The sequence below is a fragment of the Pyxicephalus adspersus genome, chromosome 1 (assembly GCF_032062135.1).
Source record: "Pyxicephalus adspersus chromosome 1, UCB_Pads_2.0, whole genome shotgun sequence".
NCBI classification, from domain to species: Eukaryota; Metazoa; Chordata; class Amphibia; order Anura; family Pyxicephalidae; genus Pyxicephalus; species Pyxicephalus adspersus.
In genome coordinates this window covers 140510852-140538243 of record NC_092858.1, presented here as the reverse complement: position 1 = coordinate 140538243, position 27392 = coordinate 140510852, and the positions used below count along the sequence as shown (strand labels likewise).

Sequence of the window (27392 nt, the reverse complement as noted above, 5' to 3'; positions counted from 1 at the left end):
GCGCACACATCTCCTATGTTTCTCTATGAGATGCTGCTACCAGGAGGGGGAGCTTCCTGAGAATGCTCAGAGTGGGCGTGTCCTAAAGACCTGCCAATCAGCTGTGACTGCTCCCCGTCCACCTTGTACTGTGAGATAATCCCAGCAGTAGCATGAGAGCTGTGTCTGTGTCCATGCAGCTGACATTATCCCCATGTACTGTATAAACCTTCATATCACCTACACCAATTATCATTGAAATGTGAAATTTTCAGGGTACACAGGAGGAGCTGCTACTAAACCAAATTTCAGCCCTCTAAACATAACAAGTTGCCAGATATGGGGTCCCAAGCATACAATTCTAACAATTCTGTGGTGCCCCAAATATATATTTGCTCATTAACAAAACTTCAAGGCTGCATTCAGACGGGCCGGGAGGTGGAAGTGTTATCCCTTCCTCATACCATAGAATCCTGCCTAGGAGAAGACACTCACTACCGCTCACTACTGCCTAGAGAGAAATCTGCAGACGCTGCGGTGAGAGAACTACGGCTGGTGGGGTGCCTGTTACACATAACTGGCCACAGCAGAGAAAGAGAAATGTGGGACAAGTGGGGGTCTCTTGGGGTAACCCTCCCCCCCACTAAAATTTTATCACTTCTTTTATACCATGGTGCCCTGTTTCTCCTGAAGGGGGAGCTGTGGGTATTTTAAAATGTAAGATAAGTGGGGGGCTCTTGTAGCTAACTCACCCTAAAATGTTATTGCTGCAGCGCTATCACAAGATAAGAAAAACTACACCTATCATACCATGCTACCTTGTCACACATACCTTGCAACTTACCTTGTGTGAACCCTAATTTCTCAGAAATGGGGAAATAGGTGTTGTAGTAAGAACATGTCCCCCTTGGCTATCTGTCACGTGAATTGCATTTATCTGAAAGTATCCATAGCAGAGATTTTGGAGTACAAAGAAGTGGCTCCTTATAACGTACAGGACACATTGTATGGTGTATTTTCTGCTCTTTGGTACAAGAAAGGTGAGCGAGTGGGGAGCAATATATGTGCAGGCAGCACAGTATGATAGCTTTAGTTTTGTATCTATTATTAATCAAATGCTTATTGAGAAATTCTCGATTCGTCATTTATTTTATTTGGTGCATGTACGTTACGGTAACTTGAAACATTTCAATTTAATTTCCTAAATTTTAATTCATTTTAATTTCTAATTTCAATTAAAACTATTCTAGTTTTACACATACATCTTTAATGTTTGTTTGCATTGTGGTCCACTGGTTTTATCTCAATGTCAACAGCCGCCACCAGATAAAAAAAATGTTGGGCACTACTATTCTAGAGAATGTAGAGTTTCCCTACTCTGGGAATACCTGAATCTCTGGTATGCAGGATGAGACACCCAGGAAATTGTGGGAGAAGAGACATCAATATGCTTCAAGCATTGTCTAGTTCTATGGATAGGAGGAGAAGGATGAGTGGTAGAGAGATGACAGCAGTCATTCCCAGTTGGTCATTTAGTGATCCGCCATGTCGGAACATTAAACAATGTCAAGGGACCACTGTACATACGTTAGATTTTCATCCGAGCGTGTGACTTAGCCTATCAGCTGACAAATCTCTAGCATTTGTACATAGCCTTTCAGAAAGAATCCTAATAAATGTGGCTAACTACTACTTATTAGCTGGAAAAACTAAATTTCATAATTACTAGCAAGATTTATCTAGCTAGCAGTTGGTTCTTCACACTCGTACTGTACTCCTATTTTTGTAAAACAATCACCAAGCAGCACTTTTTTTGAAAATTGATAATTTAGTGATCAGTACCATAAATACTACTCTAAATACTCTCATAAGCTGTACAACATTTATGGCCATCACTGACAGATTTATAGTAATGCAGCATGGTCCACATTGCACAGAGGATCCACTAAAAGAACAGACGCCTCTTCTCTGGGGTAGATGGGCTTCTTATGTACATTAGACACATGACGCATTCATCAATTGAATTTTTAGTTTCCTGTTTGGATATGAGTTATGGAGGTAATGGCTAACAATGCATAACTAGGCTGAATGTTGAACATAGCTAACTGGTTAAAGCTGTGATGAGTTCAGTTGTATAGTTTACATTGAGCATGGTTTCATATCCTGCATTGTGGCATACAGCTATAACATGTAGCTTTGGGAAGAAATATCCAGCTACTGTTGTATATTGCAATGGCCTCCCACCTCGTGTCCCAGTGCTGGTGCCAGAGACATCCCGTACGCTGGCTAATAATGCCACACTTCATGGTCAGTAAATTTTAACTCTTGCTGATGGAGAAGCTAACAGTGCCTGAGGGAGAAGCCTGAGATATGGAGTTGAAAGTCAATATTCGGTGAGCTATGTAAGATGAGCGGTGGTGTAAGGATGCTGACTGATTCTACTTTACGGTATATATTTAGCATGCTGATACTTCGTGTAATATTTGCGTTTTGCAGAATAAAGAGCATCCATGGCAAAATATTTTTCCTTATGCAATTTTAAAAAAATAAAAGTGCCCTAGTTGCAAATGAACTTCAGAGATGTACAATTACTGAATCCACTTTTTAGGTATGTAACTATGTGTGACTCGGTATGCGTAACATAGGAGAAAAATTATACAGTCAACAGATTCTTCAAACTATCTCTCTCACTAGGCCTGATTTATTAAAGCTCTAAGAGGCTGAAGAAGATACACTTTCAACAGTAAAGCTGGGTGATTTTGCAAACCTGGAATGGTTTTCTTCAAAGTCATTTGCTGTTCCCAGTGCTTGTTCGGACCTTGGCTTTGTTCACTAAGGACTGACAGAGATGAACCGATGCAAGTTGTAGCCTTTTCCCTTAAGACTTTAAACAAAGGTACAATGAACAGTATTGTCACTGTGAAAAAGACTGAGAAAGTGCTTTTTAAATGAATGCAGTAGATTGTATACATCATCTTGACAAAATCACGAGAATTTAACTCAAGCACCACTTTTTAATTATAAATGGTTTTCAAAAAATTATACCATTATTCAGGGGCAGACAAAGCCAACAGTGAGCCCCTGTGCAGAAATGACTCCCCTTCCCCAAAAAACAGGTTGGGGTCCCTGTGGGGACCCCCAGTTAGCTAAAGAGTCCTTGACACAGTCCTTGTACAGTGGCACACTTTGCACTTCTGCTGTTATTTCAAATTGTTACATGTTAGGAATTTCAGGAGTTATATATATAGACTTAGAAAGTTACTGACAGGCACAATTTAGACATGGCTTCTGGGTTATGGCACAGTGAGGGGAATGTTGTGGATATAAATTTGAATCAAACAGTTGATTAAAGTATAAGGTGCTTTCTACATTTATTTAGAATACACACATATCAGTATTGGACATATGCAAAGAGCGATAGTCACAATGAGAGTTATATAGCATTTCACAGCTGATAATAATGACGATGAAATCATGCAATTTTAGAGAAACCCCAATTCCCAGAATTTTCTCAGTACATATTTAGCAAGGTCATCTTGACATGATGTTAACTTATAACATACATTTTGGCGGCCCCATTAAGTTGCATCTGTCTAAGTTGAGCCAAATTTCAGAGTATGAACAGTTCAAGAACAAAATTTCATTTTTAAAAATGTATCCCAAAGACTAAAATGGTGAAGGAAAGGTTTTCGTTCACAAGAAGATAGATATATACTGCCATGAAAGTGTTACACATATAGTCACAGTTTCTCAAACATAAAAATGACTGTAGTTAACTTGCCATCCTGCAGAGTTGCCCTTTGCAAAATTTTTTAATAAGGCTAAGGGTCATGTTAAAACCTCACATCATTTCATTCTAATATATACTGCATTCATATATTGCTTATTGGAGCAGAAAAGACTGTTCTAAAATAAAAACAAAAGATACAGTTAGATGGTTCAAACCTGTATTACCCAAATGTACCATCAAACCTACCTTTTCCCCTCTAGAACATGTCACATTATTATTTTACTTTTTTCCTTTAGCAAGAAACATCTTTTCTTACTCCCTGGAATGACATAATTATGCATGAATAATTCTTGAAGAGGAGCCACTTTTCATTGACATAGACAATTCTCCAGAACTACAGCTTCCAAAAGCCCTTCTCTACACACCAAGCTATGGTCAGACTTCTGGTAGCCAGCACAGCACCTTTGTTCTGCTGGTAAAGTCTTCCACATAGAGTTATGTATACTATTCAAAGTGAATATCACAGATTTACCTGCAAATTCCCCAAGTGCGAGTCCAGCTTGTTGAACTTCTGCAAATTGGTCAGAGAAAAAAATAAGTCACAGGATCCTGGGCTACAGCAATTTTTCATGTTTTTTTAACCAGCAACAGAGTTATTTTGTCCCAATTTTGTGTACCAATAATATTGATCACTTAGATAAATTGCTGGGTGATTTTCTCTATCGGAAGAGCAAACAAATTTAAGCACCTGTCAGGAGATTCTAATTTGTATCTACTTTACTAGGAGTCAACAATGAAAGAATTGGATTTAGTTACACTTTAACTTAGTTTTATGTTAAGTTTAAAGTACATTCAAAGCCAACTCTTTTCTTTTTTGTAGAAAGAGTGGGGAATAGTTATTATTGTCTTTTTTATGATTTTAGGGAAATGTACTTTCTCTCTTTGTCTGGTTGACCACTGTTACTGGAACTAAAAGTACAGGAAAATCAAAAATTTCAAATCTTGGTTTCTATAGGGGAAAACATTTCAGTGGGGCCACTTGTTTTGACGTCAAAAAGAGAGGATTTCCCATACTTTGAGGAGTTTTTTTCTTATTGTGTCTGTACAACAAAAAGTAAATAAATCTCTCTAATTAGACAAAGTTTTGAAAAAATGACAGATTTTACTATTCCCTATTATATCTACTCTATAAAAAACAAAACATTAAGTTTAGGGTATACTTGAAAGAAAAATGTCCCCTTCCATAGATTTGTTGCCCTCAAAGCTGATTTATTAATGCTCTCCAAGTCTGGAGAAGATACACTTTCATCAGTGAAGCTGGGTGAACCAGCAAACCTGAAATGGATTTTTTAAAAGTCATTTGCTATTTGTTAGCAAATGTTTTCTATCCCAGACAAGATCAGTTCCAGGTTTGCTGGATCATCCCGCTTCACTGATGAAAGTGTATCCTCTCAAGCCTTGGAGGGCTTTAATAAATCAGGCCCATAGTGTCTGATTACAAAAGATACGTATGTTTCTTGCGACTTGGTGTGTTTTATGTATTTCTTCTAGAACTATGTAGTAATCCAGAATGAAACTACTGCTGGTCATATTCTATGAGCAGGAATTTCCTGAAAAAGTCATTGTTGTTCCTTCTCCTTGTGCAGGGTGACTGTTCTTGTATACACCCATCTGCTGTTTTCCATTGGCATGCTATAACAAGAAGGATTCACTTGGTTTCTCCCACAGCTCTGCTCTGTGTAAAGTCTTTCTACAGCCCAGGGATTATGTAACCACTATTTTTATGGGGGTATTTTTGGGGGGTTTGTAGAGACATTGGGTCTGATCTATTAAACCTCCCCAAGGCTAGAGAAGATATACCTAGGTTCACTGATAAAAAGGTATCTTCTCCAACCTTGGAGAACTTTAATAAATCAGGCCCATTAAGTCCATACAAAGTGGACTTAAATCCTTTGCAGCTATTGAGAAATGTATTTTAAATTAAATGACCACATTGTGTGTGGTCAGCATTCAGCTTTAATTACCCTTTATTCCATTCTACTATGCAGGAAAGTATTTCCTGGAAGCCAGGGAATCGTAAGACATTTACAAAATATAAAGAGAAAGTAATTGTACCTTTTTTAACGTGGTGAAGGCCTGATCTAAGTTCTCGTTTGTGAACTTTCTTTTTCCAGTATTTTCCATAAGCTTTTCCAGCTCACAGCATAGGGATCACATTGAACAGGCATCTATATTCAGCCAAAAGAGAAACAGGAGGAAGAATGTCTTGTTGTGAACAATTAAGTCATAAAGGCCTCTCATATTATAATACTACTGTAGAGGAGGTAAGTAAATGTCACATTCCATTTGGTCCAGTTCTGTCCAAGGAGAACAATGCAATTTCTAATTTGTAATAAGAAGCAGTAGCTTTAATTTTTATGATGATATTTGGAAATCATGCAAAAACTGTTCCAAGAATTTACTGACTAAAAGTTATGAAACATTGCCTAATCCCCTCGCCCTCATACACTCATGAAGTGATGCCAGTGTGTCCCGAATTCTCAGACATTCTCGAAATTCCCCATCAACTGTCACAAAGACCAGAGCAATGTTCTAAGTATAATTTGACCCAAGAACAAAAATTTAATATATTGTAGCTTAATACTCCCTAGATGTGGTGGCTACATTTGTTTTCATTTTTTAGGCTATTCTCAGGGCTTGGGGATGCCTACACATGGGGGGCCTTTACAGGTAAAGAACATTGCAATACAATAAATGCACATATGATCTTACAGAAAGACTTTTTGTTCCAATAAATAATTTATTAAAAGGGCAATTTTCAAATGCAATTTTTATTGGAAAACTCAAACAAGCAAATAAAAAAAAAGTACGATAGAACAAAAATATAATATTGACATAATAATGATTATATTAAAAAGTAAATAATACCTTTAACATATATATATATATATTAAAAATTAATTATGTTAAAAATATATATATATATAATTTAACATAATTTGGCTGACCCAAGCAATCTTTTTTGTAATAAAAATTATAAAATTATAGTCAATACTTGAACAAGAAGATTTTGTTGTTTAATTCCACTAGATCTATTGGGCCTATTTGACCTATTTGACCTATTGAACATCTCCTGTTGCTTTCTACCTAATATAAAATAAACACATTAAAATGCATGAGGGAGAGTGAAAATCCTCTTACATTGGCCATAACAGATAAGAACAACCAGAAAACCAAATTTTTGGCAGGTTGATACCTTATAATAGTTTGCATGTTTAGAAATGACTGTGTTAAGTGGCACATGTCATCCCAAGTTACATACTACTGGTATTTCTATAAACAAAAAATGAACTGTTACCTTAATTTCCAGTTAATTAATATTGCATAATTAAAAAACATGGCTAGGAACATAGTCATTAAATGTGGAAAATTGAGGAAGGAAATAAGGAATTAGGTAGTGTGGTGTAGAGATACATAAAGGTGTTGATGTCATTATACGGTGGAGCAGGTTTAATTGGTACTTAAATCTTTGCAGTGCCAGGTATTGCAGGAGATTAATGATACCACTAAGTATCACAAGGTCCTGTCTTCAGGAATTTGCAAGGAATGTGAGGCAGAAATCTATATGGGTTGCAAATTAAAGTTGGAGGTGTGATTTTTTTTCAGACATGTTTTAATGTTATATAATTTGATTGACAGACAAATTGAAGAATATGTAGAAATACAATAGTTGTTTATGCATATTTAATAGCAAAATATTAACATAAACATTGCAGCATGTTGAAGATTTCAAGCACTCATGTAATGAATTTATCATTACACTGTTGCAGATATGGACAGGGGCTGCATCCAAAGAGAATATAATGTCTCTGTCTCTGGTGGAGAATCTGCTAGGAGCATGTATTTTACATGGCAGTGATTGATTCTACACCTGAGAAAGATTTCCTGCTTTTTCTTACAAATCCTACATGACAGGTATACATCGATGGGATTGAGTAGCCTTTCTCAACCTTTTTATCCTAGAGGAACCTTTGCACATAACCCATGGAATGTATGGCACGACTCTATTGGAGTAAGCAAGAAAAATATATCTTACATTTGTAGTCAGAATGCCACCTTTAGAGACACCTAAAATTATAATTGGTGTCATGCCAATGGCTCTGCCAAGTGGGGTTGGTCCAAGGACTATGCAGGTACCATCAAGATAAAGGCTGACAAACCACAACCCAAGGTACCTCTAGACACCCTTAGAGAAACCCCACGTTTGCCAGCCTTTATCTTGACCCTTAGAGATACCCCACGTTTCGAAAGAAACCTGCTTGAAAATAGCTGGGACTGAACCTTCAAAATACAACCTGCTCTCCCTGTTCATTGACCTGAGCATTTGACACAAGCCTGCCAGGTACCATTTTTCATTTGGTAATTTTTTGGCATTTAAAGTGGGGTTCTTTATTATTTTTCTTATTTTTGTCTATGTAGTAGGACTTTATTTAAAAATCCAAAAATTTTATTTTTGGTGAACTGGTACCAAATGTAAACCTAATATATTTTTAAATATAGTGCGCACAGGCTAGGAAATTATAGGACAGACTTTGAGTTATCCTTCTGGTTTTCTTAAATTATATCAAATGATATTTTTAAGTTATTTTTATAGCATTTGGCAACGTTAGTTGTACAATTGTAACCATTTTATTTTTATGCTTTTAGTGACCATACATAAAGTTTTGTGCAATACACCTTCACAAATGTAGGTTTTCTGCCCTGAATTAATATGTTATCTGGCTTTAAAAATTATACCTTTTTCTTGACCAAATTCATCATGTTCATACATTTGTATTACTCTTTTGTGTGTTCTTTTTTTTTTCTTTATTCAAGAACTTGTATTGCCCACTATTGTGCTAAAAGGACAAATGTTCAAGTTGAGTAACAAATCACAGCTGCTAAGACGTGAGTCAAAATAGGATTCTATAGTGGAGGAAGGAACCACTTATGTTCTTACAAAAGCAGATACAGAATTTATTTTTCAAACAGGAAAAACTCCTTTAAAAAAAGGTCATTATTAGAAACAGTATATAAACTGGTAACAAAAGTGTTTTGTCTAGCCTACTTTTATGAGGCAAAGGATGTCGATGACAGTGCAGTTCTCCAATAGCATTTTAGCAGTTGTCTGGAGCATTGCCTGCCCCTTTGTTCCCCAAAATGACATGCTGAAGTGCATTCTATTTGTTAACTGGCAAAATAGTAGTTTTTAAAAGAAAAAATCTCATCAAATTAAATACATGGTAAACTTGTTTAAATCTCAAAATCAAACCTACTAAAAATGTTGTCTTATTTTTGGAAGCTGAGATGGGTTCAAAATTGTTTACCAAAACAGGTGTCAACTTTGGAAGTCTTCCATTTTATTTTTGCCAACGTGCAACAGTTTTTCATTTTCCTGACATTTGGTCCCAATGGTAATGGTCACAGTCTATTAAGTTAGCCTATTCTAACAGGCTTTAGTAAAGAAAAACAGAATTCTGAAATACTAATTTATCTTGAAAAAATACTGCTCCATTCAGAGCTGGTATTATAAAAAATAGAATGGTCTAAAGTGTAGTCCTTTTCATTCGGAAGTCCCTCCGCTATTTATTTTACTCCAGCAGGCTCATTTGGACGAAACATCAATGGGCTTTCCTTTACTCTGGTTGTTCCTTATATTGTGATCTGTGCTGTTGTGCCATCACACTGATTTTAAAAACATGGTGTTGAGTCATTGCCCATTTAACATGGGTATCGGCGGGTCAATGGACATTGAGTGCCATGCTAGGTCTGTGCCCACCACTATTATGATGATTTACTGATTTACCGTTTTGCTGAGAAGTGTAAGCAATAGGTTGGAGAGTGTTAGTTCGACTTACCGATAACATGATAAGAGAGATCCCATTGTTTGAGTGGCTCTAAAATATAAATGTCTGCTAGAGCTATGGCCATGGTTAGAGCTACAAGAATAAGATATTTCTTTACAAAAGGGTTGCTGTTTTTCTGAACTTGCATAGTTTAGAATAGTTTGGATAGCTTAGTTGCAAACTGTGTTTTCTTTTAAAATATACAGCTAGAAGAAGAATTTTGTTCAAAGCAAAAATGTCAGGATTACCATATTGTAATACATACAATGTTAACCAAAGGAAACTGTAAGGAAATATAAAATAAATTACACTCCATGGACTTAAATAATAATATCTGGTAACTTCAGTACCTACATTTCTGTAAATCTATATCTACCTCATGTCACCTATTTTTTCCAGAAGTACTAGGTGTTCTAAATAGAGATAAGCAAATAGGCTTAGGTTGGGTATGTGAGGGGGCTTTTGAATTCTACTTGAAATCTGTGAAGTGCAAACATAGTTGTGAAAACCCTATAATATTACTTTGTGGATGACATAAAAAAACCACAATTCCTAAAATCATTTGCTTTTAGGCTGTAGGCGGTGTCATGGAGCAGTACAATTTATTACAGACTGCATCAGCAACATCATTTATTGGCTTCACATATTTTGTACATATAATTGAATGTTTAACTTTTATATTTAGCTTGACTTAAATATAGCAGTATCACTCCAACCTAATGTTTTGCAAATTGAAAAAATGCTTTAAACAAAAGTAACGTAAGATCCTCAAAATATTAAGAGAGATGGAAATCAAACAGGGGTCCATGGTCATGAGGCCAAGCTGACATAATTCAAGCAAAAAATTGAACCTCTGCAAAATGTTCGCATACCCACCCCTGCCAGCAAACAAAATATGTTCCCATTTCTCCTTCATTCCCAATTTAAGGGTAAATTACACTGCTTTCACAAATCTCCTTCTGCAATTTTATGGCCTATCCTAAACCAGAGTGACAGGCAACTCTATCCAGTGGCCATTACTTGGCTCTGAAGGCCATTTTTGATATCCACCAGGATGTGGAATATATTGTGCCTATATAAATTAGATCTCCCAACCTGCACCCCTCCTAACAAAGTCAGGTCTTCCACTCCTCTCCTGCCTGGCATCATTTATTAATAAAAAATTGCAGAGTCTGAACGGAAACCTAGCTTGTAATGGGAGGAAATGGCCTTCCAATGAGATCCAGACAAAATGTTTCTGTTGAAAGAAGCAGCTCTGAAGATTGCTATTTTGACAAACAAACCATGATAGAAAATACCTTACCTTGCTCCAAGATAACTAATAAATAGGATATTTCAAAACTGACAGATCATCCTAAAGAGGACATGGAAGAACTGCTTGGAAAGATATTATTGAAAATCACAATGGGTTTTGAAGTATCTGCTTAAACCTTTGGAAAACATAGAGAGGAGAATTGAAAACTGAAATGAAGAAAAAATGGTAATGTTTGGCTCATAACTAATTTTTTTTGAGTTTTTTTACTCATTAGTGTGCAGATCACTTATTTTGCCCTTTAGGAAATGACCTCTATTATACCGACTTGCATACATATTTTATTAAACAGGGATTACCTATATATGGTAAATATAGAAATCATATTATACGCAATGTAATTATTCAACAATGGACTACTTTACTTTTTTGACTTTCCATTGTTTTAGGGCCACCTAATATTATGAACATAAGTCTTAGAAGTTGACCTTTTGAGATTCACCACTGTCAGAAAATCCATTTCAGGTTTAGCCATGGCATCTTGCCCATAACACCTCCTTCCCATCTCTCACTGCTTGACAGTAAATCAGAAAAGAAGCCCAGGCTCACTACTCTCAGTGACATATGTATGGAGAGAGAGGAGCCACAGGTTTCCCTACCAATTAGTGAGATATCAGTTCTTATATAACAATGCTATTTTACCAGTAGATATCATCTCCTCCACTGAAAATTCAATATATTATGATTATTATTGTGCTGTCATTGTGGAACATATGACGTGGGATCATGAAAGCTGTAGCAAATGGTGTTTCATGTTTACTAATTTACACTTAGATCAAGGTGAATGGAACACCCCTTAAATTTCAAGCTTTTAAGAAAATCAATCAGTAAATTGCTAATGCTATCCAAGAATGCAATGGTGAGTTTACTCATTTCAATCCTTTGTTTAGCACTTTACAAATTTGAACCATTCATTTCATAAATAATTCACTGTTGAAAAATGAACAATCACAGCCAGGACCCCCTAGCTCGTCCTTCGAGACCAGTTATTTCCCTTGTTGGATGTCAACCTCTCTCAAACATCATAGAAGTTGTAAAGCATGGTTTAGAGATGTCACACATTTTTGCACTTCTTTTGTTAGTCATGTGTAATGTGTATAGATCAGCTTTAGAGATAAATATAAAGGTTTACCTGTTGACATTAAATAAGTCGAAATCTGTGTATCAAGAACAACACCATAAAGCCTGCTTATGCTGGATGTTTGAAGTGCTGACGTAGCAGATTATGAAGGCACTGTTATATTTATGGGTTTTGTGGAATAGACAGGTGTGTTGTGATCTGTCTTTTTATATAATACATTGCAGACAGATTCTGCAAACCTTTTTTCTAGGCAGAGTGGACCCCACGAGACTTTTCACTATTTTGCCACCCAATCTGACATTTGATTCGGCTTTTGCTTGGGCTAGGGTTATACACAGGGCATAGGCTCTTTTTCAGGGCCTATCAAAACATAAGGGCCCTGACAGCCCCAGTAATGTAGTCAGTATAGCATCTAGCTACACAATGTCAAACAATTTCAGTAGCTTATTACATAGGTTGGGCCAATAAAAGCACTCTATCAGAAGCAGTGCAAAGGGCAGCTAAAACCATTGCTTAGGAGAAGTTACTATAACACATTCCATTACATTCAGATTGTTACATTTCCTATTTTTTAATGAGTAATGGAGCCCTTTTACTTACTAGTAAACTAAAACTGGCATAATAACATTGGCTGCTTTCATATTAACCTTGTTGAGAATAAAATCACATTAACGTACAATTTATAATAGAAGTATGGGCTACTTGTTCCAGTTGTATTTGTGGGGACATAAACTCTAATCTTTTGCCCCTTCCAGAATATGCTTGTTAGGGTGCTGCATGACAGTCAGCTGTACAAACTCAATTTACTGGAAATGGACTGCTGAATGCTGCTGTGTGATGGTTAACAACAGTTCTCCATCTGAATAGTTAGAGGAGGATGATTAGCAGCTGTGCCATATAGGCTCCCATGTGCTTCTTTCAGTTAAAAAACAAGCAAGAAGGACTACTAAATAGGAAAAGCATAAGAAAGACAAGTAAGGGAAATCAGAAAATAAAGACCAGAAAATGTGGTGCCAAAACAGGAGAAAGAAAAGGAAAGAAAAAGTAGTGTTTTCTGAATTACAGCTTTATTATACATATGGAGAATCTTAGAATTTCAAAGTTTTGGCAGAATTTAGATTTAAACAAAGTAAACATTCCTTAAATGACAATGTAATGCAGAATATGCTTGGCTTGCTTTACGCTTGGTTACAAAAATCTTTAAAAAGTTATAAAGTTTAGTTAGAGAATTACTTCGCTGTTCTTCTTTGAGTTCCATTCTTCATTGCGTTTCATGTGTTTATGCACAGCTAATCTACAGGACTGTTCATCAATCCAGTACCATAAAATATGTAGATTTTATGCAACATACAGGACCTCTTTGAAACAACCCCAGTTTTAGTGAGTATGAGCATGTATTATTATTTTTTGTCTTTTTCTTTTCATTTAAACTTCGGGGGACTGGGGTAATAAACAAATGCCTGACACACAATCATGTATTTATCCAGGAGGTAAAGCAAGGTTTAGGTTACTAAAGTTAAATTGTGATTCTTGTATGATGTGTACCGTATGTAATCAGTGCTTACACAAGATAATCAACAATAAAATTTAAAAAATCTTTAATTTATTCTGTGTCTTTCCTAAAAACATATCACAAAATCTTTCATTAGCACATATACCATAATTGTAATATACAATCCATTAATACATTCGTGTTGATCATTTTACATTTAGAGTCCTTGACCAGTTTCACCCGCAAGCTTTCTTAGAAGGACACAAACATTTCAAGCACATCAAATGTACATGGGTATTTTAAAACAGAGAAATACATATTTACAATAATATCATTGTAATAGGCTGTGAGAACTTTCAGGAGAAAACAATTATGTTTCCCCCATTTTAGGAGATGTATAAAGCAAGTATTGGCGGGTAATGTGTTGATGCAGTTATAAGTGACCCCTCAATCTCAAATAACACCACCTTTTTATCTTCACCACGGTGTAAACATAACAAGACAAGGTTCAACCTGTAACTTTTTCTTCTGGACTCAGGTTACCAAAGTTATACTCACCTAAATCCATAACTGAATGATGCACCGAGTCCCGTGTCTGTTTTCATTGGGTCTGGGGAACACTTCCTATTGACTGTCCAATGGTGGTGACCTCAAAGTTTCTGAAGACTTTAGTGGGGGCATGGTGACATTAGGATGAGGGGCAGCATAAAGGCCCAGAATGCAGTGCAAATCTTGGAAGAGATGTTGTAGCAGGACACGACTCGTGTATGTAAAATACCTTGAAAATTAGAAGCACTGTGAATAGGTAAGGGGAATGGGAGGGAAAAAGGGTTGGATTGAGGGAGGGAAATACGCACCCATGGACTTTAGGTCACAGACTTAATAAAACTTGCTGATTGACATAAAAAAAAGTCTGCTTCATTTAAGGTTAAGCAAAATGTGAGCAGATAGCTAGTAAATTGAGTTAAATAGCATTCATAAATGTGTCCTATGATCTAATGGGCTCAGGAGTGGTTGCACCCTGTAGTTACACATAAAGAAATGAAATATTTTTAATTAATTGCCACCTGGTGACTGCAGTACCTTGATCTTATGATCTAGCCCGCATAGCATGTGCTACTTTTGAAATATCTTCCTTAATCTATAATTTAGTCTAAGTAAAATCAGATGAATCATAATTTCTATAAAATGCATGCATGTTATAACTAAATATAAATTACCAAAAAGCATATCACAGATGAATGGCACTAATAGTGCTTGTGTACATGTTCTGCTTATGCATCATATGATATTGATCCACAAATTATCCATAGCAATCGGTTTGAGACTTCTAGGTTGTGCACAATCAGTAAATAAATGAAGGGCTGCAAATGCTCCCCCTGCTGCTTCTCCCACGGATGGGCATACAGCAATTATGTAGTCTGATAAAATGGAATATTAATTAAAAATAGGTATACACAGTTACTTTTATATCCTTACCGGTAAGTAGAGTTTGCAATCATACTTTAAAATTGGTAGACAGACATAGCTGTTATATGATATTTTGTTGTTGTAAATCATGTTAGCCCTGCTGACTTTGGACATCTAAATAAGAATGCTGTGCTACTTGAAGGATAATAAATTGTTGGCTGTTCATGTACTGCAATAATAGATACCCCTTTTGAATGGAACATAAAATATTGCTTATTATTGATTTGTCAACCAGTTTTGCCTGTTAATATACACCGTGGTGTCTTATTGTTCGAAAAAGAGAAATTACCTTTTGGTGTTGTATTTTTCTATGACTTCTCCGGCACGCTAGTAATAAACAGAAAACATGGATCATGTGATTCTTGACATTCCTGCATGAAAGATATAAAATAATTTAGAGCTAGCTGTATCTAAGGATCCACAGAATGCCAAGTACACCTATTTGGAGGGAGGCCCAATTTGCAAATAGGATTGGCTTTATACTGTGAATCTACTGTGAAGTGTATCTAAGACCAGACAGTTTTTTTCTGGTTTTGGAAATTCAAAGTTCTTATCAGAACAGGGGACTTGTTACAATTTCAGCTGCCAAGCTGCGTTTACAGGACATGATAGGAAATCTGTCTAGAACAATAAAGATGACAATGACTAGGGTTCTAGCAATTCCCTACTTCATTCAAGTTAAAATTAAAAAAACAAAAATTCCAGATATAATTTTAGGGAAATGTTTACTTTTATTGAAGTTTTCCTGCACGGAGTGTAGGCTAGCTGCATTCATAATTGTCATCAGAAGAGTCAGGGTGGAGAGATCAGTCAAGGCCGAGAGGGAGAACTAAGAAAGAAGTAGCCAGAAAAAGTAGTCACTCAGAATGGAGGGGTTAGCCAGTAAGAAGGAGGGCAGTCAGGATGAAGGAGTTAATCAATAAAGAGGGGTCAGTCAGGATGGAAATGATCAGCTAGGATAGAGGTGGTAGTCAGGATAAAGAAGGTGAGCTAGGATGGCAGGGTCGGACAGAATATATGGGTTATCCAAGATGAAAAGGGTTACATACCAGTGCAGCAGAAGATGGGATGGAGAAGGGCAGCAAGAATGTGGTCATTTACTAGAAGAACAGAAGGTATCTTTGCTGTATCCCTTGTGCAAAGGTCTGCCATGACTGTAGTGAAGTATTACTGAAGTGGGGTGGGAGAGAGGCAGCAGAGCTCACTGCTTCCACAGGGGTACATGACTGCCAATTCCCCAGTAAACACAGTGTTCTATCTGGCCATCTCATATGACCCACCATGCCTAGGTTAGCTATTAGCTCTAGTGCCTACAAAGAAGGTGAAAAGAATGCAGCACAGCTGCTGTAGCTTCCTTCAAGGTCTGAGTTTGAAGCTACCAGTATTTGGAATTACAAGCCCAATCCAGAGGCTACACAGATATGATGGTGACCAATTAGACCAGGCATACCTGCTGTGTAGTATTCGTTTTCCCCCACATCCAAAAAAAGTACCAGCGAGGGACTAGATGGAAAGTGAACCTAGATGGGTACATCTTGTTGCAGATGTTGGGAAAAAAAACTATGAGGGATAGTATCGAGGTTGACAGAGAGGGGTGAAAAAAAGCTTACATTTTAATCCACAGAAGGGCTATATTAGGGCAAGTCATTGACACCAAGCCCTAAGTCAAGTCTTAAGTCACCATGAATTCTTCGAAGTCGAGTCCCAAGTCAAGTCACTTCATTTATCAAATCGTTTGCAAGTCTGTTAAATCGTACTTAGTCTGTTAAAATATTAATAATGCCTTCCTCCCCGCAATCCTTGCATTCTAAGTCCACTAAGTTTGACTTTCTCCACTGGCAGCTGAAGGGGACAGGGAGGAAGGCAGTGAGGCTTCTGTAACACTGCCTTCCTACCCGCCCCCTTCAGCTGTCAGAGGAGAAAGCCGTGGACTTAGAATGCAAGGAAGGTGGGGAGGAAGGTGATGTTACGGAAAACTCACTGCAATCCAGTTGCAAGTCGGTGGACAGCCCCAAGTCGAGTTGCAAGTCACTGGACAAAACCCCTAAGTCGTATGACTCAAGTTCCAACCTCTGAAAGCCTCCCCCATATTGGCCACAGATCCAGGAATTTAGAAGCTGAGATCTCATCCCAAGAGACATAAATCTGAAGTGCACTAATTATCTAGCATATACCAAACATCCAAAATATTTTCATGATAATTTTACCTTTAAGACAGTACTGGTTTACAACAATCATCACTTTCACTAGGTATGTCAAGAATTGATTTCGTTGTGCACATGAAGCAGCATCTACAGACAATGCTGTAAAGTTAATATACTTACGTTAATATAGATAAACATTGATTGCTTGCTCATTTAGCAAAGTAAGTTTTTACCTATTTTAGCAAATGAGGGTTAAGCTGTGCCTTCTATGTTTACCCATTCAATAGCAAGAAAAATTTTTAAAAAAGAGAAGTTTAGCGTGTATGTATTTGGATAATCGACGTCGAAAAAGAGTTTACATTTATTTTAGACCTTTAATTGACAGCTATTGGCAATAACTCCAATTTTCGCTCCTGTTACGTTTGCAAAGAATTGTCCTCAGTATCCTTAGGAAATATTCCAACAGGCTGGCATAGTGGTATACTGAAAAATAGATGCACTATGCTGGGTGAATTTCATTTCTGTGACCACAGGGCATAATGTATATAATACTGCAGGCCATTTGCTGCTGTAAAACATTTACCAGAGGATTGCTTCTAAATCTGTTACATGGATAGGAACTTGATTCTTTCCTATTCCGTAATCTTAATCCACTATTTCTCAGGATTATGAGACAAGAACTTCCATCACTGCCTATATGTGCATTTCTGGCTCAGTAAGCAACAGAGGGATGGAACAAAACCATAAGAGCTTTGTAAAATACATCATATACACATATTTAATTTACCAAACCTTTAAGCAGTTTTCCTAACATTATAAAGACAAAAAAAATTCCAATTACATATATCTCCTAGCAAATCTGATGAGAAATAAATAATAAAAAAAGTGAACTCCCATGTATACCTTGCTGTTTAGTATAATTTTAGATATAGTGGGAAAGGTTACAACCCCTGTGCTGAAATTGAGAGATTTCCCTTCATTTCTTGTTCAACCTTTTACTAGTCAGGAAAGACATTTTTCAACAAAGCAAAGCAAATGGACAATAAACAGCTGCCAAGAGTGCTAGCATTCCCTTACTTAATAAAAGTAATTTTACTTCTTCCTGTGTTGTAATGTTTTTGCTTAGATAGATGGTGAATTGATAAAAAAAATCTTTGCAGTTTGGCACCTAAGAACTTAAACTTTGTGACTGTCCCTTTGTGAGCTTCATTCTACCTAACACCCACTACTTCTAGACTTCTAGCCTTACTGATACATAAAGAGGAACCAACATCAGCACCTCTGTATGTACCAGAACACGGTGGGGTGAAGGGTGGCAGGGAGGCCCACCATGGGGTCAGGGTCATGTTGTCCTACTTCTACAGTATCTGCTCAGAGGACCTGTTGATGCCATTCAACCCAGAAGAACAACTTCTGTCTGTGGTTCATTAGCAATAACTAGATTACTTAGGACATATGGGTAATGTAAGGTTGTGCCAACACATTATTTGCAGTTGATTGTACTTCTCTGCAGTTTATGCCACTTTGGCCATTTTGTACATTTTTGATTATGTTTTGTACAATATGTATTAATAATAGTTTCAGTAAGGTTATTAAAGTATGGGGCCTTACTTGGAGAAATATATTTATATGCACATACTACTATTGTATTTGTGTGCTTTTAACAGCGCCAAAATGCTGCCTTGGCAATAAAAGTTAATAAGTCATGAGAGGTATACCTTTCTATGTTTTATATACTGAAGTTAGTCACTTCCAGAAAACATATTGATTTGCTAGCAGTCTGGTCTCCATGTGGATGAATTCAATCAATTCAACCCTACCCTTCCACAAAGTCTTATAATGACACCATAAGGCACACAAAGTTTTACAAAGCCTGAACTGATTAGTGCCAAAATAAGAACAACATTCATTGATCCATAGGTTTCTCTCTGGACTAATCCAACTAACTCCCCTTTGCAGAGCAAAGATATTGTATACGATAAGACTTTTATTGTACTAATTCTCTGTAAGAGCAGCAACCCGTTCATACGGATGTATACAACATAACATTCATATCTTATATTCTTAAATTTAAGTATATTCTATTGATTGTTGTATGTTTTATTTACAATAGTTGTAACATTACTGTGTATATATAATCTCTTACAATCTTGGACTATGAAATTATGTATAATCAATTTTTGTTAAGATTTTGTAGAATGGAGAGGTATTGACAGGAAAGAAAAAGGGAGGGAAGGGGTAAGGGGGGAGGGTAACAATCACCACAATACACATGGAGCTATGTAACAGTATCATAACATAATATATAGAAATTAGGTAATGTAAAAAGTAAAAAAAAAATTGCCAGTCCCATCAAACTTACATCTTGTGAGATATATATGCTCCTTATGAAACAGCAATCTAGTGGATAGGTTATATCTAAACAGAAGGAATTCACGTCGGAGTAGTTTCCTTTATCGAATTGTCCATACTCTTAAGCATATATTAAACATTCTCCCAATCCGAAGTATCCAAAAAAATCACATGAAGCTTAAAAAATAGGACATCAATAAACCTTACCATATTCAATCACTCATCATATTAAATAAGATTGAATATCTGGAGAGCTCTTGTAATAGTCCCAGGTGTCCCAGGAGGTACACTCAGTAGACCTATTCCCTTCCCGTGCAATTTGAAATTCAATGGCTTCAATCTCAATCAATCTTCAAAACCTCACACAACCATTCTGGCATAGAAGGGGATACAGTTGTACCCCAAAAGCGAGCAATAACCTCCTTGCTCTGCTGTGATTAAATGACGCAGCAGACCCTTCTTTAATTCGTTTGCGGGGGCCAAGTAAAATATTTAAGAGTATTGGTAATATTTAAGAGTATTGGTAAGGTGTGGATATACATCTGAATCCAAAATATGATTGTGCAGGTATTCCGCCAGAAATAATGGATGGGTGGACACAAACTCAAAATATGCAACATAGAACCTTAGGGGTGGATACATCTCCAAAATTTAAGTGAGTATGTCTAATCAAATCTTTGAATGTCCATTGGAGATGTGTACCATGTACTAAGAATCTTATACGATCTTTCTTGATCTTTAATAGATCAAGACAATTTATGTGTTAATGTAAAAGGTTCATGTAAAAGGTTTTTCTCCCAATAGGAAACAAAATGAGGTAGGCCAGGTCTTAATGCAGATTTTAAAATTTTAAAGATGGACACTGCACCATGTGTTACTTTCTCTGATTGTAAGAGGAGTTGTTCAAAAAAGTGGACGATCAAACAAGGTTAGAGGCTGGTTTAAACATATGCTTGCAATTGACCGTAAGCCAGCCAAGCTGAACCCAGTAGTTCTCAGGGTATTTGAAGAGTCCTAAGGGGAGGTAGAGTTTCTCGGTATGACCAATCTGTGGGTGTTCTTCACTAGTTGGACTATGCAATTAGACTACAATATTGTGTTATGGATTTAACACTCCTTCCATAGGAATGTTTATGTGTTAGCCTGTCCCAGCTCACTCTTTTTAATTAGCAGGGGTCGGCAAACTTTTATGGCCACTAGGCCATTTCAGGGGTGGGTGGGAGCACACTAGGTCAGACTAGATTAGAGTCCCGCCCGAATGGCTCCACCCACAACCAAGGAACACCCCCTGAAGTGAAATCCCTCTCCTCTGCATGCGTTGCGGAGGAGAGGGATTTCCCTTCAGGGAGCATTTCCTGTTTACCGCAGCAGCGGAAGTATCAAGCCGGCTGGGATAAATAGATGAGCCACAGCAAGGTGTTGGCAATGGAGCTGCGGCTGCTCTGGTAGTTCCTAACGCCCCTTGGCCGATCTCCGGAGCTGCGGGTTGCCGGCCGGCATTAGGCCGGATCGGCCAGGGGGCATTAGGCTGGAATGAACTACCGGCTAGGCCGTATCTGGCCTAAAGGCCGGAGTTTGTTGACCCCTGACCTAAAGGTTCTTTAGCATAAGTGTCAACCCCAGCCAAAATTGACACATCTGTTTTAGAAAGGACTAATAGTTTAAACAGATCTCACAAATCTTTTACAACTCTTTAAAAGGTGACTACAAAAAAAAATCAACTGCTAATGTTCACAAGTTTAGCTTGTGATTTCACAGTGAAAAAGCAGCAGCACATTGGTGTGGTTATATCCGTGTCCTCCACGTTGTTAGACCTTGGTAGTCTTAGGCTGTGTACACAGGTTGACTTTTTGTCACTGGAAACAATCGTTTGTGATTGTTTCCAACAACAAAAGGTTGACAGACAGACAGATGACATACAAGAGCTGTACACACGGGGGGGGGTGAACGAGCTAGTGGCACCCCACCGTGCTTTTTTCTATTGACTTGTACTGTGGTCATTCATCGTCGGTCGAGATGAAGATGGATCCATGAATAAAGTCAAGCAACTGCTGTACACATGTCAGATCGTCTCCCGAGATGAGCCCAAGCGTTCGCATCGAGCAAGAATTATCTCCCGTGTGTGTATATAAGTTCTTTAGGTTCTATAAGAGTTCTTCCTTGCAAAGGATCACAAGAGGTTGCCATCAAGATAGATTCAGGTACACATATTCTGTTCTTTTTAAAATACATTTTTATAATTACATAAATCCAATAAATTCTTATGTAAAAAATCTGCCTTGTGTTGAACCTTAAATATTTCCAATTGCCTTTCTCTCTGTGTATCACCCCTTTGCAGTGGTCACTGCTTTATTGCCAGTGATCCAGAAACTGCATCATAAAGTGGGAAGGTTAGAGCTATGAAGAAGATGCTGCATTTATGTGGACCCATTCTGCTCTAAAGTATTGCACAGAGGCCGGGGAAAGCTGAGGACTGCCCAAAGCAACTCTTAGTTTCTGCAGAACTGAGATTTGTCTGCTGGTATTTCAAGGCAGCAAACTGTGTGAGCAACAGAGCTGTATCATATAAAATTATTGAAATGAAAATGATCCTACAAAATATATCTTTGATAGTTCATTTCATTATATTAAAATGCATAATAATAAACCTAATATGTCGTTATTATATTTCTCTCCTGACATTCTATAGCAGCTATCAATCTACGGGTATTAGGGAATTACAACTTCACCCTACAACAGGGAAACGACAATTGCATTGTAAGAACAATGGCTTAATATTATGAAAGAGAGGGTCAAAGGATTACAGAGATATCTAAAAAGATGTACAGTCATTGGCCAATGCCCTTTGTATGAATTAGCTAGGGATGTTTGGATTTTCCAAGATCAGGTATGCAAACCTTTGAATCTCATTCTGTTTGTCATGATAGACTTCTTCCTGCATCCTAATTTAAAGTGAGCCTATGTATTGTCATTAAACTAAACAAAAGGTATGTCTTACTGCCCCCTCCCAGGGTGTTCATTCTGACCTTTCTTTTTTGCTTGAACTGTATTTGGCAACTGAAAGCAGGAGGAATACCCAAACCCTACATGGTCAACACATAGGCTCACCTTGAATCAACTCATATTGATGGCACGGTGGCTCGGAAGGTTAGCATTCTGGTGTTTCCAGCACTAGGTCCCAGGTTTGAATCCCACCCAGAGAGCTATCTGCATGGAGTTTGCAGGTTCTCCCCATGTTTGTTTGGGTTTCCACCCATGTTCCAAAAAACATGCAGTTAGGTTATTTGTTTTCCCCCCAAAGTTGACCTTAGACTGCATTAAAGACACATGACTATGGTAGGGACATTAAATTGTGAGCCCCTTTGAGGGATAGCTAGTGGCACGACTATGGACTTTGTAAGACGCTGTGTATTATGTCAGCGCTATATAAATACTATATAATAATCTCATTAACTTTAAAATGAGTCTATCATCAGATATATTTCTATGTTTTTATATATAGTATAATTAGGTTAAGAGCAGCATACTAAGCAATGTAGTGATTGCAGGTGTGTATTATCTCTTACAGAGGTCACAGCACCACCCCTTACAAGGACTTGATCTTTCTTCAGAAGAATGATGCCATCTTTGTTTGGCCTTCATCCACAGTGATCATCTATTTCATGGATCATAATGATAGCCAAACCACTGCTACTGCCTTTCACTTTGTAATAGGACTAATGTAGTTTCAGGCTGATCGCTGGTGGAAAGGAGACTAAGGAAATGCTTCCTCCTGCCTGCAGATTATCTCAGTCTATGCAAAGTCACAGTAAAACAAGCTTGATGGCTTTGATGAAAACGTGATAAAAGATGAAGCATTTCAGAAAAAAATATTTTTTTGCTGGGTATTGTAACTTGCCAGGAATTTATTCATGTAGACTTGTAAAGTTACTGAAAGGTTAATTTTACTATGTTGATAAAATTTGAAAAGCAATTTTCTGTATTTTTAAATCTGCAGCATTCATTAAAGTGTTTATGCGGGAAAAAATCACATTTTACAGTATTTATAGCAGGGCAGCTCTTGCCTACACATGCATTATAACTCATTTAGTTCCATGGGCTTACAAAGATGACACAGTTGCATTAAAATGCCAATCGGCATTGTCAGCCCTGGATCTGAAGTCCAAGGCAACATGCTGAAGTAAACTCTTCTGGGATGGAAACTAGAAGTAACTACTTCAATACACAAAATGCAGACATGTTCCATTGTTATCAGGAAAGAGGTAAAAACAAGTAATTCATTTTTTGTTAAAAAGCCAATATTCTCTAAGTGTTACAACTTACCTCTAGCATTCCGGGGAGGGGGGAATTGAAAGGAATGGAATTCTGTGATAATTGTAAGCTCTTTGGGGCAGAGTCCTCTCCTCCTCTTGTGTCACTGTCTGTATCTGTCTGTCATTTGCAACCTCTATTTAATGTACAGCGCTGCATAATATGTTGGTGCCATATAAATCCTGTTGATTAAAAATAAAATTAATAAAAATGAAGAATGCACAAGTAGAAGTGTAGCATAAGGCTTATGATTTGGGAGTTGCAGGGGGGGGGGGTTCTTGACAGGTGTAGCAAGAATGTCAATCACTTCCACTGTGCACATTGACTTACTGCAGCTGCTTGTTGTATTAGTATTCTTTTTTTCTTGTTCTGCATGACCTGACCTTGAGGTATGGATTACAGTTTTCCTGTTCTCCTGGTTTCGGTGTCTTATACTGGTACAACTCATATACATTGATGTTTATTTTCCTTTATCCTTGGCATCTCAGTGTCTGTTGCTATTTGTCAGTAAGCTAATGGTGTCTAGCATGTTTTATATCATTCCTACGCTGTTACATTTTTTTGCACCCCTATACCACTGATGCATGCTTTTTTGTGCCCATATACTCTATGTCCATTGGTTTGTATGTCCATCCTAATGTTGCCAATTTCTTTCCTACATTGTTCATGAGAAATTAGCCCATGAATCTAATTTACGTAATTCGCTGTTTTGTCATTTTTGTCATAACATTTTTATTTCACACTTTACTGTTGGGAGAAATTGGGCATGGTGAGGACTTTTTTTACCCCTCCATTACAATGTACTGTCACAGCTCATGGTTCTTTATTCATTATATATATACACGTGGATGTTTAAATAATCTACAGGGCATACCAATACATTTCATATCAGGTGCATTTGTCAGATGCCTGTATGAAACACAGATGAATTTGCACTACTTTTACACAGGTTCTCATGACAGCCAGCTCGGTCCAGATAAGAACACTTTCTGTTTTAGGCTTCTGCAAGCAACACATAATTGAGATGTTGAGCTCCACAGGCAGTTCTATGATTATACAGATTCACATACAAGAATTGCCCCTAAACTCCTTTGACTGAATATAAGCTTTGGACCAAGCAGATGTAACTCTGAATTGCTGCACATGTTGCTTAGGCTTTCTATATTTTAATTAATTTGTCTTTGTAAACATGTAGAGGAATCCAAACATCCGATAGGAATTTCACTGAAAGACAAAAGAATTATACGTTAGTATTTCCTGAAAATGCCTATATTATATACTTTAGCTTATATGTTACACGTTGAAGATTAAAAATTTCGGTGCTCACTCTGCTTTATTTGTGGCCAACCTTGTTAATTGGGATTTACTGAGTGAATGACGCTGCAATAAATGGCACTGTTTGAGATACTTCCAATGTTATCCAGTAAGTTGAGTAATGCTGCCCACTAGATGAGTACTCAGCAAACCACCTTATCATGGGCACATTTCTTATATTTAATATCTGTAGTGCAAGGGCATAACAAATATAATCGGTTTATATCCAATAAGGTGTGTCCTTGCTCTACAAATTTATAACAAATCTAAAGAATATTGTACAATCAGATTGCTTTGTATGTAGCCAGCTGTAGAACTGTGTTAGAGAAGCAGTCCTGCTATTGACTTTCATATCACACATCGTGTAATATGTAAACTTAACCTCCTATTTGTTAACTAACATTGGCAGCAAGTAACATCTGTCTCTGGCAAACTAATTCATCAAACCCACTCCAACTATTCAGAAAAAAAACCTTCAAATGATTATTCTAGTTACATTCTGGCCTCTCATTTGAAGACCAAGGATTCACCTTTGCCATCCATCCAAGCTGCTGACCAGCTTGTTGTCAACCCATTGGGAAAAGAATACAGAAGACTCGGTGTGTCATGATACCTCCGATACAGGTAAATATTTTGGGCCTTTATTTTAGCATTTAGTGTGTTATTAATATATTATATTATTATATTTCGGTTATATTGTTGGAGCTTTAAAATGACATGACAGCAAACTTGACGGTAAATGATTTCAACGTGTACTCCCTTTTTTGTAATCCCTTTGTTATGAAGTGTTCTCCTTACCATATGTAGTTTTTTTTATTTATTGGCAATATTGTACTTTGAATAGTACATATACAATATCAGTATATTATTTTAATAATGTGTTTTATTACTGTTTTCCTTCTATTTGATGTCTCTCATGCAGTCATCCTGATATTTATTTGAACAATAAGTATAAATCCGAGGGAGCAGCCATTTTGCTTGATTAAAAACCACAAAGAAGATGACCTATTTGTTGTGATCTATATGCATTTAATAATTAATGCGGCTGTTTGCTAATACAGTACATTACAAACACAGCTATCGTTCTATAAACTATGGTATCAATTATTTCTTTGTTTATGCAGAGATTTTAAATTTTCAGTTTAGAGCTGCTGGCAAATACAATAAAAGTAGAGGCGTTTATATCATTTGCATGTAGACCTGAAGGCATTTTTTTCATCAGGGAGGCAAAGTGCAAAAATCCCAATAGTATGATTACAAACTGCTGAAAAGTCATAATCTGGTTGCTGTCAGTTACTGCAATCTATAGCTTTTTTTCTCAAATATGGATTTATTTTATAAGGTAGAGTAAAGAATATGTGCAAAGTGCAGAAACCCAAGGGAAAAAAAATCAGATGCTCCTTTTAGGTGTTTGACTACATAAAGCAGATATCCAAGTAACTGCTGTACTTTGCTCATAATGTTTGCACTTATCAACTAAAGAAAGCCTGTCAATGAAGAAACATGTGCTGCCATTTGACCGTGCTTGGCTGTCATGTCAGTTTTTTGGATTTTTGGGTTTCTGACCAGAAGCAAATGTTCAGCAAGTCAAGCCAGAAGTCCTGATCTACATGCTTGTGTTGTGAATAAAAATATTAGCAATAATCAACATGATCTGCATCTTCTGTGGCTGTGCCAGGTCCAACAACAGAACCACCTACATTCCTCCTCCTCAAAAACTTCATGTTTTTAATTTAGCTGTTTAATGGTTTTTAGGTATTTTTACCAATCTTCATAAAAGTGACTTAACGCACCAGGATGGGGTAGAAGGAGCATTTATCATAATGTAATACTACACATTGGTATTGATTTATTAAAGCTCTACATGGCTGGAGAGGATACACTTTCATCAGTGACGCTGGGTCATTCAGCAAATCTGGAATGGATCTGGTCCAAGTAATTTTTGGTAAGTGTTATCAAGCAAGTGTGTTCATTGTAGATACCTGCAAACCATTAAAAGAGGGGGGGAAGGGATATTTACTACTCAGCACAAATAATTAATGACTAATTATATGCAAAATTGTTTCATTCTCAGTGTTATCAAAGGCCAATTATAGCTAAACAAAACAGTTATGGCTAACGACCATACAACAGCACCAGACTCAGATGTTAAAAGAGATCCAAACCAACTTTAATAGTTTATATGAGAATCTCATTAAGAGGTCAATACAATCCACCCTTATTAGACTTATGTACCAGATTATTAACTCAGAAGGACTTTGTCGGCAAACCTCCTGTAATGTCTTTAATGAATCCAGTGGGCCTGATTTATTAAAGCTCTCC

General features: G+C 37.0%; 1 long non-coding RNA gene across 1 annotated transcript in view; it reads left to right on the top strand.

Annotated features, from left to right (window-relative positions):
• LOC140342887 (uncharacterized) overlaps positions 1–23978 on the top strand; it is a 36039-nt gene extending 12061 nt beyond the window's left edge. Inside the window, exons 2-3 of the long non-coding RNA XR_011923199.1 lie at positions 13277–13367; positions 23014–23978. This is a non-coding gene — a long non-coding RNA (uncharacterized lncRNA). The remainder of the gene's footprint in view (positions 1–13276; positions 13368–23013) is intronic.
• The last annotated feature ends 3414 nt before the right edge of the window (positions 23979–27392 follow it).